Below are 13,875 nucleotides of genomic sequence, written 5' to 3'. Positions count from 1 at the left end.
TAACAGTTTATTATTATGACACATATAACACAATCAAACAAAGGAAAAAGGTCATTTGAATGGTATCAAAACTAAAAATTTTTTACATGCCATTGTTCAGTCATCCAGTCATGTCTGACTCTTTCTGACCCCACAAACTGCAGTACTCCAGGCCTCCCTGTCCCTCACTATCTCCTGAAATTTTCCCAAGTTCATGTCCATTGCATCAGTGATGTCATCCAGTCATCTCATCCTCTGATGACCTCTTCTCCTGCCCTCAATCTTTCCCAGCATTAGGGACTTTTCCAATGAGTCAGCTGTTCACATCAGATGAGCAAAATACTGGAGCTTCAGCTTCAGCATCCAATGAGTATTCAGGGTTGATTGCCTTTAGGATTGACTGGTTTGATCTCCTTGCTGTCCAAGACTCACAAGAGGGTTCTCCAGCACCACAATTGAAAGGCATCAATTATTAGGCCCTCTGCCTTCATTACAGTACAGATCTCACAACTGTACATGACCACTGGGAAGACCATCAGTTCAGTTCAGTCGCTCAGTCATGTCCAACTCTTTGCGACCCCATGAATCACAGCACGTCAGTCCTCCCTGTCTATCACCAACTCCCAGAGTCTACCAAAACCCATGTCCATTGAGTCAGTGATGCCATTCAGCCATCTCATCTTCTGTTGTCCCCTTCTCCTCCTGCCCCCAAACCTTCCCAGCATTAGGGTATTTTCCAATGAGTCAACTCTTTGCATCAGGTGGCCAAAGTATTGGAGTTTCAGCTTCAACATTAGTCCTTCCAATGAACACCCAGGACTGATCTCCTTTAGGGTGGACTGGTTGGATCTCCTTGCAGTCCAAGGGACTCTTAATAGTCTTCTCCAACACCACAGTTCAAAAGCATCAATTCTTTGGTGCTCAGCTTTCTTTACAGTCCAACTCTCACATCCATACATGACCACTGGAAAAATCATAGCCTGGACTATACGGACCTCTGTCAGCAGAGTAATGTTTCTGCTTTTCAACACACTGTCTAGGTTTGTCATAGCTTTCCTGCCAAGAAGCAATCTTCTGATTTTATGGCTGCAGTCAACAACCACAGTGATTTTAGAGCCCAAAAGAGAAAATCTGTCACTACCTCTATCTTTTCCCCTTCTAATTGGCAAGAAGTAATGGGGTTGGACGAGACTTCCCTGGTGGCTCAGACAGTAAAATGTCTGCCTACAATGTGGGAGACCCAGGTTCAATCCCTGGGTTGGGGAGACCTCCTGCAGAAGGAAATGGCAACCCACTCCAGTATCCTTGCCTGGAAAATTCCATGGACAGAGGAGCCTGGTAAGCTACAGTCCATGGGGTCACAAAGAGTTGGACATGACTGAGCGACTTCACTTCACTTTCAAATGGGGTTGGATATCATGATCTTAGTTTTTTAAATATTTAATTTTAAGCTGGACTTTTAATTCTCCTCCTTCACCCTCATCAAGAGGTTCTTTATTTCCTTTTTGCTTTCTGCTATTAGAGTGGCATCATCTGCATTCCTGAGGTTGTTTCTCCTGCCTATCTTGATTCCAGCTTGTAACTCATCCAGCCCAGCATTTCCCATAATGTGCTGTAAATAAACAGGGTGACAGTAGACAGCCCTGTCATACTCCTTCTCAATCCTGAACCAATCACTTGTTCCATACAGGGGACAACTGTTGCTTCTAGACCCACATACAGGTTTCTCAAGAAACAGGTAAGATGGGCTGGTATTCCCATCTCTTTAAGATCCAGTTTATGATCCACACAGTAAAGGCTTAGCATAATCAATGAAACAGAGATAGATGTTTTCCTGGAATTCCTTGCTTTCTCTATGATCCAGCGAAGGTTGGCAATTTGATCTCTGGTTCCTCTGTCTTTTCTAAACCCAACCTGGATGTCTGGAAGTTCTTGGGTGGCATAATGCTGAAGCCTAGTGTGCAAAATTTTAAGCATGACTTTACTATCATGTGAGACAAGCACAACTGTCCCATGATTTGAACATTCTTTACTACTACCCTTCTTAGGAACGTGGATGTAAGTAAAAGTGAAAGTCACTCAATCATGTCCAACTCTTGGTGACCCCATGGACTATATAGACCATGGAATTCTCCAGGCCAGAATACCGGAGTGGGCAACCTTTCCCTTCTCCAGGGGATCTTCCTAACCCAGGGATTGAACCCAGGTCTCCCACATTGCAGGCAGATTCCCACACTGCAGGGAACTGGGATGAGGATTGACATTTTCCTGTCCCAATTTGCTGACATATTGAGTGGAACACTTTGACAGCATCATCTTTTACATGTCAAAAGATGTATCAAAGAAGTGAAAATCCAAACCACAGAACTGAAGAAAATATTTGCTTATAATAAATTGGATAAGGATATAGTTCCAGAATATAAAAAGAAGTCTCATAGCTCTACAATAAACAAGCAAGCCAATTTTTTAAATGAGCAAAAAACTTGAATAGTCATTTACCCCAAAGAAACATACAGATGGTCGATAAACACATGAAATGATAAGAAAGAAGAAAGTCACTCAGTCGTGTCCGACTCTTTGAGACCCCATGGACTGTAGCCTACCAGCCTCTTCCGTCCATGGGATTTTCCAGGCAAGAATACTGGAGTGGGTTGCCATTTCTTTCTCCAAATGATGCTCAACATGATTAGTTAGTTAGGGAAATGTAAACCACAAGGTGATACCACTTCATAATCACAAGGATGACAATGATTTTTAAAATGGGAAAGAGCAAGTGTTGGTAAACATGTGGAGAATTTGGAAACCACATACATTGTTGTGTGAATTTAAATGAAGTTGAAAACAGCTTGGCAGTTCCTAAAACAGAATTACCAAATGACCCAGCATTTCCCCTTCTGGGTATAAAACCAAGAGAATTAAGCATACACAGAAGATTTTGTATGCAAATGTTCACAGCAGCATTATTCATGATAGCCAAAGGTAAAAACTACTCCAAGAGTTGATAAAGTAACAAATGTATAAACAGAATTTGGCATATCCATACAATGGAACATTATTTATACATAAAAAGAAATGAGGTGCTAATACATGCTGCAGCAAGGTTGAACTTTGACAACATTATGCTAAGTGAAGGAAGACTGACATAAAGTCCACATATTGTATTATCCCATGTATATAAAATATCCAGTATAGGCAAATCCATTGAAATCATAAAGTTGATTAGTTTTAGGGACTAGGGGGATGGAGAAATGAAGAGTGAGTGCTAATGGATGTGAGTAATTATTTTCAGGATGATGAATATATTCTGAAATTATGTAGTGGCGACAGCTGCCCAGCCTGGTGAACACACTTAAAACCACTAAATTGTTCATGTAAAAAAGGGTGATTTGGGGGTACATAAATGATATCAGTAACACAGGAATACAAAAATACATTTGTAAATGGTTTCATACTTCACCAATTTATGGTAAACTGAGTGCAGAAAGAATAAAATGTGGGAGGAAACACACTAAAATGTCTAACAGTGACAATTTTGAGGTAGTGGGATTAAGGGCTATTTTTTAATATTAAGTTTCTCAATTTTTTAAATAATTGAAGTTAACTATAACTTCATAATCCTAGTAAACTGAATGTGATACAAAAGAATAGACATCCATTTGCCAAAAGGCACATAAAATTTGACCCACCCGTTATACTTTATTAACTCAAAATGAATCATATAATAAATGTAAAATGTAAACTCTAAAATATTTATTAGAAAATTTAGGGAAATTCCACCATGACTAACTAGGATTTGATCCAGGCATGCAAGGTTCTTCAATCAACTAAGGTAATCCATCATGTCAACAAACTAAAAAAAAAAAAATATCATCAACATGATTATATCAATAGAAGTGGAAAAATCTTTTGATGAAAACCAGTACACATTAATGGGAAAACCTCTTAGTAAACTAGGAATAGAGAGGAACTTTCTCAACCTGACATAGACTATGTACCAAAAAAAAGCTACAGCTAATGTCATATTTAATGGTGAGAAACTCAAAGCTTTCCCACTAAGTACAAGGCAAGGATTTGTACCTCACCACTCCTTTACAACACTGCACTGGAAGTCTTTGCTAATGCTATAGATAAGGCAAATGAAAGATACATAGGCTGGGAATGAAGATATAAAACCGTCTTCGTTCACATATGACATGATCCATCTGTGTAGAAAATCTAAAAGAATCAGCAGAAAAAACTTCCTGGGACTTATAAGCAATTGTAACAATGGTGCAGGATAAAAGGCTAAATATGCAAAAGTCAACTGATTTTCCATAGACTAGTAAATGCACAAGTGGATGTGAAATAAAAATAATATAATTTACCTTAGCACCAAAAATTAAATACTTAGATATAAAATAACAAAATATGTATCTGAGGAAAACTATAAAATTCTAGTGAATAAAATCAAAAAAGGACTATAAAAATGGAGAGAGATTCTGCTCCTGGAAAGAAAGACTCAATATTGTCAAGATGTCAGTTCCTCCTAATTTGATCTATGGATTCAAGGTACATCAGTCAAAATCCTAGCAAATATTTTTATGGATAATGGCAAACTGTTTTAAGTTTGTGGGAAAAGGTAAATGACCGAGAAGAGCCAACACAATATTGAAGGAGAAAAACAAAGTTGGAGGAATGACACTACTTGACTTCAAGGCTTACTGTAAAGCGGGAGTTATCAAAACATTATACTATTGGAAAAAGAATAGACAAATACAACAAAGGAATATAATATAGAGCCCAGAAATCCATCCCCATAAATATACCTAACTGATCTTTGGAAAAGGGCAAAAGCACTACAATGGAAAACAGTTTTTTGTTTTTGTTTTTTTTTTTTTTAACAAACAGTGCTGGAACAACGGGACACTCACATAATGAATCTAGACACAGATGACACACTCTTCACAAAAACGAACTCAAAATGGATCACAGACCTAAATGTAAAATACAAAACTATCAAACTCCTAGAAGAAAAACACAGGAGAAAACCTGGAAGGCCTTTGGTATGATGATGCCTTTTTAGATATAACACTGACTGGCACAATCCATGCAGGAAATAATTTATAAAACTGGGCTAGATTAAAATTTTAACCTTTGGCTCTGCAAAAGAAAATATCATGAGAATTATAAGACAAACCATAGACTGAGAGAAAATATTTGCACAAGAAACATCTGATACTGGACTACTGTCCAAAATATAAAAAGAACTCTTAAAATCAACGACTTAATTAAATCATGAGCCAATATTTTAACAGACACCTCACCTAAGGAGATACACTGATTGCAAAATAAGAATATGAAGAGATCCTCTGCATTATACATTTTCAGGGAAATGAAAACTGAAACAATGAGATACAACTATACACCTATTAGAATGGCCAAGATCGGGAACACTGACAACATCAAATGCTGGGAAGGATATGGAACAACATATAAGAAAGCAAAATGGTACAGCCATTTTGGAAGACAATTTGTTCTTACAAATTTATTCTTACAAAATTAAACATACTCTTACCACATAATCCAGCAATAGCACTCCTTGATGTTTACCAATGGAGTGAAAACTTGTGCCCACAGGGTAACATCGAACATGGATATTAATAGTAGCTGTGTTCATAACTGCCAAAACCTGGCAACAAGCAAGCTGTCCTTCCATAGGTGAATGAATAAATGAGCTATGGTACACCCAAACAGTGGAATATATTCAGCACTAAAAAGAAATGAGCTTTCAAGCCATGAAAATACATCAGCAGGGGTTAGGGAGTTCAAATGCATATGACTACATGAAAGCAGCCAATCTAAAAAGGCTACACACAGCATGATTCCAACTATATGACTTTCTGGAAAAGGAAAAACTATGTAGACAATAAAAAGATCAGTGGATGTCAGGGGTTGGAAGACAGAGATCAACAGAGCACAGAGGACTTTCAGGGAAGCAGAAATATTCTGCACAATATTTTAATGCTGGATATTTTTCATCATACTTTTGTCCAAATCCACAAAATGTATAGCACCTAAGTTGCATTATGGACCTGAATATTCATTGGAAGGACTGATGCTGAAAGTCCAATATTTTGGTCACCTATTGTGAAAAGCTGACTCACTGGAAAAGACCCTGATGCTGGGAAAGATTGAGGGCAGGAGGAGACAGGGGCAACAGAGGATGAGACAGTTGGATGGCATCACTGACTCAATGAACATGAGTTTGAGCAAACTAAGGGAGATAATGAAGGACAGGGAAGCCTGGCATGCTGCAGTCCATGGTGTCACTAAGAATCCAACATTACTCAGAGACTGAACAACAACAACAATGGATCCTGAGTGATTATAAGATGTCAAAGTAGGTTCATTCTTGGTAAATATTTTTTAGGTACCATTCTGGTGAGTGATATTGACAATACGGGAGGTCATGCAAGTACGGAGTTAGACAGTAAGTCTTAAAGAAAAAGAATATCTGTTCTTGGTTTAAGCAAAGAGTCCTTTAGTATGACATCAAAATATGATCCATGGAAGGAAAACTGACAGATATAACAAAATAGAAAACACTTGATCTGTGAAAGATATTGTTTTAAAAGGTGTAAAGACAAGACACAGACTAGAAGAAAATACCTTCAAATCACATTTTTGACAAAAGATATTTATCTTGGATATATAAACAACTCTCAAAACTCAATAATAAGCAAACAAATATCCAAAATTAATAAGTGAGCAATAATCTAAATTGTTCAAAGAATATATGTGGATACAAGGAAACAGGAAAAGATGCTCAAAATCACTACTCATTAGGAAAAAGTCAAGCACAACTACAATGAGATACTAAAACATAAATAAAAATGAATACATAATATCTTAGGAAAAAAACAAAAAAGAATCAATAAGGGATAAAAAGAATTAAATAATTGTAGTCACTGAAAAGAACTCTATCCCAATTCAAATGTTCTAGGCCTGGAGAAAAGAGTGGTTTTTGTCTAAACATTGGCTGTTCCATGTAATTTTAGAGCTTCAACTGAGTTCTTATAACTGCAAAGTGAAATTCAGAACTAATTTTGAGTAAGTTCTATATTGCTATGAATAAGAAAATGATCTAAAAAAAAAGAAAATGATCTATATCATTACTATTATTGCTATAACAATGCTATAATATACAAATTATATATTAAGTATACCAATTTATGCATTAAGTATATACAATATATACTAAAGGAAATCAACTCTCAATATTCATTGGAAGGACTGATGCTAAAACTGAAGCTCCAATACTTTCACGACATTCACTCTCTATTTTGTCCCTAGACACACACACTCCTGTCTTTCCAATTACCATCTACTTTGCAGTTTCACTTGCCTCTTTACCCTAGGCTCCCATAAGCAACCATTAAAACACAACGTCTATCTTGGAAAATCGATCATTCTGTTAAGAACTGTGAAGGACCTGAGATTTCCCCTTGCTTGCAAGCTAATTCATCCTGCCACAGTTTTCATGGATGCTGGCAGAAGACACAGACACCTGCATTCGTGACAAAGGGCCATTGGCCCTTAGAGGAATAGTCGTAGACAGAGTATCAGCATTTGCATCACCTCCCCAAGTTACCATACTCGCAGAGCCACGAGGAGGAGGTCAGTTGTTCCCTGCACGTGTGGTGGGACATATTACAGGGAAGAAATCCCAAGCTCAGGGAACCTGGGTCATTTTTTTTTTTTTTTTTTTAATAAAGGGTAATAAGTCTGGCTGTCTTGCCATAGAGGAAAATAGCATCTTTATAATACTGAACAGTGAGAAAACCTACCTTTTTCCCCCAAAGGGAGACATTATCTCTATTGTCCAAGCCTGTTCACTCTACAAATAACCTTTGAAGACAGTCCCCCACAAAAGCAGTCAGTGCCTCTGTTCATAAGACATGAGAAATGCTAGTAACCTTCCAACACTCCCAAACCTTCTTTCTTGCTTCTAAGGGCACATATTTACTCTAGAAGGTTATTAAATCACATCTTATAGCATCCTTAATGAAAATTAATTTCAAGTGATCCTCACAGACACTCATCTTTATTATTTTCATCTTCTGTCTGTATCAGAGATACCTGGTTGCTCACCTCCAATGTCCTCTAAACCCTTAGCATGTAATTACCCCTAATTGACCAAAGTCCCCCTTCCCAAGAATTTCAACTTGAGACAAAGGACTGAGGCAGCCAAGAATCGGTGCCTTGGCAAGACAGTGCCATGCGCAAAGTGAAGACACAGGAGATAACTATGAAAGTCTTATTTTTTTTTTCTTTTAAATAATCTTTAGAGAGCAGAATGGAACTGCCATGCAGAGGGATGAATTTCCAAGCCACCATGCAATCCCACAAAGGGGGAGAAAAGCACTTCTTGGAGCTTTTGCGCTCCAACGAGGCCCAACTCTCTTCTCTTCGGTTGCACTCCATGAAAATTTCTTGTTTCCCGTGAAACTCCCTATCATATCCCCAAGTAGTTTTACATTTTTTTTAAACTTTTCAGTGTAAGTTTATAGTCTGTACCTATCAATTCTTGAATAACCCTTAAATACAATTGACCTTCCTAAGAACAGCATCAAACCACTTCAAATCATGGCCCAATCTCCTCCTTCGCTAAAGAGATAAAGTCAATTGTCATGCTCTCCTATGGGCAGAGGAGTTTGTTGGGCTACAGTCCATAGAGTTGCAAAGAGTTGGACAGGACTGAAGTGACTTAGCACACACATAGATAGCACATACCTCTTATTCTACTTCAAAAGACCTATAACATCATCTGTTTAACTAGACGTATACATGATTACAATCTTTACACTGTATGCCTAATATGACAGGACAACCAGCAGTCCTTTGATCACGGAAAATACTTTTCCTTTACTTTGTGTCAGTTATTAGGCTTACAACTAGCTTTACAACCTTAGCAGAAATAAAGATGCTTATTTTGGCAAAGATATCTTCAGCTCTGAAAAATGCCACTTTACTTTTAGAATCTTTTTGGCCTTTCATGACAAAAAATAATCCATTTTATTATGAAAGATGTTATTTTACCCATTCCCTGAAAGACAGTTCTAATTGCTTTACAAAGAGAACACTATGCTTTCTTTTTTGAAAATTTAAGTGAAAACTTTCATGATGTCAAGCAATGTTTGATAGTTTAACTACTGCCAGTGTGTCAGGGCAAGTAGCTAGATACTCAGCCAAGACCCAATTTTCATATGTTCATCATCATATATTCTATGTCAACTCTTCATCATATATTCTATGTCAACTCTTCATCATATATTCTATGTCAACTCTTCTTTGGGCATGCAAGATGGAAATAACACACTTGCAAATCCATTTATCCTGACAGATATACAACTGTACTCCCTATTCTGTTTACTTTATTGTGAACTACATCAGCCTCATGCTTTGACAAATCATTTTATTTCCCTGGTCCACTTTTATAAAATATAAATATAATTCAATAAAATAATATGCACATTTCACAAATATAAACAATAACATGAAAGCACTTGACCTCCTTCCCTGTGAACTGAATGTTAGCCAAGACCAAGTGAGCATATCTTCCTCATAGGACCTGAGCAACCAAGGATATAAAGTCACGAACCATCACTGAGAATGTACTGAGAATGTAATCTGATGAGTGATCATAATTAATCCTACATTTCATATTTATTAAATGTATTTGAACCAGTGTTTCACCCTTTTTCTCTTTAACACAGATAGGAGAAAGTTTAGCACAGCTAAACTTCCAGTAGACCATTTGATTCTCAGCCAGGCTATAAAGTAGGTCAAAGATTTTGCCTTGAGAAACACTCACTTGTCAGCTACCTGAAGGCAAAGATTTTTACCTATTCCTTAATTACCACACAACTAGACCAGCTGAGAACTAATATATGCCCAGGTAGCTCACAGTCCTTAAATGTGTATATTTCAAATTTTGTTCTTTCTTTCCCTTGCCTTAATATCTTCTTGACTCCAAGGAGACAATTTTTGTTTAAGCATGACTTTTCAATCCAGCCTTTATGTATTTCTAACCCTTATTGCTACTTCCCTGCTGGAAGGTTTTCACGTATGTGGTAAAAATCATCAATTTTAATATTTCCAAAACAAGCTCATAGCTAGGTACTGCCTAACATCAAAAATGCCTCCAATTTCCCATGCCATTTGTCACGTTGCTGCACTAGTAATCCAGGCTCACCTTCTCAGCCTTTTATTTCCTCTTTCTCCCATATCTACTGTTGATATTAAAGCTATGGTACACTTTTAAAACATATTTTTAGTTATGTTTAAATTACCACTGTAATATGGACTTATTTTAAGAGCTAATATGATCCAAAGATACATAATAAAATAGTTGATAGTTTAACCCCAACTTGTATGTTCTGCTCCTTCTACACAATTGAGTTTTGAGACTGGTATGGCACAATGACTATAGATACCCAACTGATACCCCAAATTCATACCAAGTCTAAGTCTACTGCAACTACCCAAGCTCAGGTCCTCCCGATCAAAATGACAGTTTTTTTCCATGTTTGAGTACCTTCACTTTGCCCATAATCCATTAGGCTCACTTCTATCATACTGATCTTAAGATCATGTTCTATTTTGCCACTTTCTAACATCACAACAACAACAAAACAAACAAAAAGAAACACAGCCAGTTGAATACATTCTAAACTTCTTACTTTACCATTCAAAGATCTTGTAGTTGCTGAAGCACAAAATAACAAAAATTTGCACAAGGAATTAGATTAACAAACTTGTCCATTGCTAATTGTGTTACCCTACTTTTAAGCCTTCTTCTTTCTCTACAGAATGAGGAATAAGTAAATCAAACAAATATCCTAGCTACCTGTAAAACTATACAAGTCTATATTTCAAACCTTAGCTTCCATTACTCCGCTAAGTGTTCACTGCTTTTCGGTTCAATGAAACTAAAACTGACCCTTAACACAGTGCTGAACAGTGTGGGTCCAAGTATGGGTGCATTTTTTTCAATAAATACACAAAAATGTATATGTACATACAAGTACTGCAATCCTTATATAAACATAAGGTGAGTGGTATTCTATATAAAGTTAATAATGTGTTAGTTTTCTGTTCCATAACTTTGCCTTTAAAGAATTTTATTAGCATACAGTGTGTATCTCTCTCTCATAACTGGAGAAACTTCATATTCAGCCTATCATCACAGGTAAGGGATTTTTTTAATATAACAATATTTCTAATATTGTATGATGAATATGACTGAAATACTGTAAGCCATAAAAATTGATAATGATTCATTTATTAGTGTATAGGCTAGGCTACTGTGAAGCAATCATATAGATTACACTGCTGCTCCTGCTAAATCGCTTCAGTCATGTCCGACTCTGCGCGACCCCACAGATGGCAGCCCACCAGGCTCCCCCGTCCCTGGGATTCTCCAGGCAAGAACACTGGAGTGGGTTGCCATTTCCTTCTCCAATGCATGAAAGTGAAAAGTGAAAGTGAAGTCGCTGGGCTAACTTAAAACAATTATATTGCTGCTCCTCCATTACTAATGCATGAAGCGTTATACCAGTAAATAATCTCAATTTCTTTTTCACCTTATTTCACTTTTTGATGTCTAATGTTAATAATATGTATGACATGCAGCATTTTGTTATCATATGGATAATACTAATGTAGGTACTGATAGATGATTCATCTTGTAAACTGAGGTTACTAGGTTATTGATTAATACAATAAATACAGTACTGTAAATGTATTTTTTCTTCCTTATGATTTTCTTAACATTTTCATTTCTCTAGATGACTTCATTGTTAAGACTATAGTATATAATACACATAATGCACAAAATGTAACTTAATCAACTGTTTATTTGTAAGACCTCCAGTCAACAGAGAATCTTTGGGTGAGTCAAAGATTCTCAACAGCACGGGGTCAAAGGGCCCAAATTCTCACATTGTTTAAGGGTCAACTTCACGTGCCATTTGCTACTCCTACAACTGCCAAGTTTCTGTCCTTGTTATTCCTCTCTGCACACAATAGTGGACTCTTACCCTTAATAAAATATTATCTATATATTAAGGTAACATTTTTCAGAAAATTTTTCCTTAACCAGAATAACTATCTTCTATAAATCCCCAAAGCACACGGATTTTGCTTCTAACACTGCAAACTTTTTAAATATATTTTTAGTACCTTATATATTGGAGCAGTTTTAGGTTTACAGCAAAATTGAGTGGAAGGACCTACTGTATAAGCACAGGGAACTCAGCTAAATTATGTGTAAGCTTTATGTGCCACATATGTGGCCAATCATGTGCCACATAATACTGCCAATTAAGTGGTGGCCTGTATGGAAGGGGCATTTGGGGAACAATGGATGCATGTGTATATATGGCTGAGTCCCTTTGCCTTTCACCTGAAACTATCACAGCACTGTTAATTGGCCATGCCCAGTACAAAATAAAACGTTTTAAAAAAATAAATAATCACTGTGAGGAAAAAAACAGAGGGGAAGACACACAGGATTTCCCATATACTCCCTGCCACATGTGCACAGCTTCACCCACTATCAACATCCCCCACCAGAGATGGACATTTGTTACAATCAAAGAAAGTACTTTGTCACAGAGTTCATAGTTTACATCAGGGTTCACTCTTGATGTGCACTCTATGGCTACAGACAAATGTATAGTGACATGTATTTATCACTATAGTATTATACAAAATAATTTCATGGATCACAGCCTTGTCAAAGCAAAGGGACTTGCATAACTCTGTGAAGCTATGAGCCAAGCTATGTAGGGCCACCCAAGACAGATGGGTCAGAGTGGAGAGTTCAGACAATACGTGGTCCACTGGAGGAGGGAATGCAAACCACTCCAGTATTCTTGGCTCAAGAACCCCATGAACAGTATGAAAAAGCAAAAAGATATGATACCAGAACAGGAGTCCTCCAGTTGTCCAATATGCTACTGGGGAGGAGCAGAGAAATAACTCCAAAAAGAATGAAGAGGCTAGGCCAAAGCAGAAACGATACTCAGTTGTGGATGTGTCTAATGGTGAAAGTAAACTCGGACGGTGTAAAGAACAATACTGCATAGGAACCTGGAATGTTAGGTCCATGCTGCTGCTGCTGCTGCATCACTTCAGTCGTGTCCGACTCTGTGCGACCCCATAGACGGCAGCCCACCAGGCTTCCCACCCCTGGGATTCTCCAGGCAAGAACACTGGAGTGGGTTGCCATTTCCCCTTCTCCAATGCATGAAAGTGAAAAGTGAAAGTGAAGTCGCTCAGTCGTGTCCGACTCTAGCGACCCCGTGGACTGCAGCCTACCAGGCTCCTCCATCCATGAGATTTTCTAGGCAAAAGTGCTGGAGTCTATAAATCAAGGTAAATTGGATGTGGTCACACAGGAGATGGCAAAAGTGAACATCGACATCTTAGGAATCAGTGAACTAAAATGGATGGGAAAGGGTAAATTTAATTCAGATGACCATTATATCTACTACTGTGGTCAAGAATCCCTTAGAAGAAATGGAGTAGCCCTCATAGTCAACAGAAGAGTCTGAAATGGAATACCTGGGCACAGTCTTAAAAATAAGAATCTGATCTTGGTTTGTTTCCAAGGCAAACCTTCAATATAACAGCAATCCAAGTCTATGCCACAAGCACTAATGCCAAAAAACTGAAGTTGATGGGTTCTATGAAGACCTACGAGATCTTCTAGGACTAACCCCAATAAAAGATGTCCTGTTCATCATAGAGGATTGGAATGCAAAAGTAAGAAGTCAAGAGATACTTGGAGTAATGGGCAAGTTTGGCCCTGGAGTACAAAATTAAGCAGGGCAAAAGCTAACAGAGTTTTGT

The 13,875-nt window shown here is 37.5% G+C and overlaps 1 protein-coding gene across 16 annotated transcripts in view; it reads right to left on the bottom strand.

The window, feature by feature from the left end:
- NOL4 (nucleolar protein 4) overlaps positions 1–13,875 on the bottom strand; it is a 555,347-nt gene that overhangs the window by 394,628 nt on the left and 146,844 nt on the right. The window lies entirely within an intron of this gene.

Source organism: Bubalus kerabau, chromosome 21, assembly GCF_029407905.1.
Source record: "Bubalus kerabau isolate K-KA32 ecotype Philippines breed swamp buffalo chromosome 21, PCC_UOA_SB_1v2, whole genome shotgun sequence".
Taxonomy (NCBI): domain Eukaryota; kingdom Metazoa; phylum Chordata; class Mammalia; order Artiodactyla; family Bovidae; genus Bubalus; species Bubalus kerabau.
This window is presented reverse-complemented; position numbering and strand designations above follow the sequence as displayed.